The sequence below is a fragment of the Aulostomus chinensis genome, chromosome 4 (genome assembly GCF_037954235.1).
Source record: "Aulostomus chinensis isolate RoL2024-O1b breed Wild chromosome 4, RoL_Achi_v1.0, whole genome shotgun sequence".
Lineage (NCBI taxonomy): Eukaryota > Metazoa > Chordata > Actinopteri > Syngnathiformes > Aulostomidae > Aulostomus > Aulostomus chinensis.
Window position 1 is genome coordinate 22279407 of NC_141323.1, and position 919 is coordinate 22280325.

General features: G+C 44.5%; 1 non-coding gene across 1 annotated transcript; it reads left to right on the forward strand.

The window, feature by feature from the left end:
* On the forward strand, nucleotides 1-73 carry trnaf-gaa (transfer RNA phenylalanine (anticodon GAA)). Its single transcript has one exon. It is a non-coding gene; the product is annotated as a tRNA-Phe (tRNA).
* Nucleotides 74-919: the final 846 nt, after the last annotated feature.

Genomic DNA, 919 nt, shown 5'->3' on the forward strand with positions numbered 1-919 from the left:
GCTGAAATAGCTCAGTTGGGAGAGCGTTAGACTGAAGATCTAAAGGTCCCTGGTCCGATCCCAGGTTTCAGCAGAGGAACAGCATTGACTTTACTTTCCAGTGGAGGAACTGCAGACATGAAGGAGACTCACATCTTGTTCTGTGCATTCTTATGACATTCAAGACATTTTTGGAGCCTCTTGTTGGATTTTGCCACAGAGAATCAGAGCCAATCAAAAGCATGGTGGACTTTAACATGGAGGATTGAACAAGTCAAGAAAGCAGCAGTTTGACCTTCACAGGTGTTTCTTTTCCTGTCTAAATGCTGTAGAAAGAGCCTGAGTAGCTCAGACGGTAGAGCATCAGACTTTTAATCTCAGGGTCCAGGGTTCAAGTCCCTGTTCAGGTGCTGTGGATGTTCCAGTGTTTGACAACATGGTACTGGATGAAGTTCAGTGTTGAACAAACTGTCATCATCAAAAGTAGAAGTGTTCTTGTCTTGCCACTGTGAGAGAAAAGTGACCAACAATAATTTCATGTGGCATACAATTAACAAAAGACCACAAATAACACTGGTCAAGTTAATTTTATTTATATTGCACCAAATCACAACAAAACGTATCTCATGACACTTTACAGGTAGAGCAGGTCCAGTACCAAACTGCTTCAATGAATCTACACCAACAATTCTCCATAAGCAAGCACATCCTGCAACAGTGGTGACAAAAACCTTCCTTTTAACAGGCAGGAACATCGAGCAGATCCAGGCTCAATGGGGACGGCCTTCTGCTTTGACCGGTTGGGGGGAAAGAGAGCAGGAGAGCGGGGCAGAGACAAAGACAGATAATGGAGGAAGACAGATATGCAGAAGGAGAGAGAGGGACAGAGATAAAGAGCAAGAGAAGGGAAGAGACTGATGGACAGACGGTGAGCAGGTGG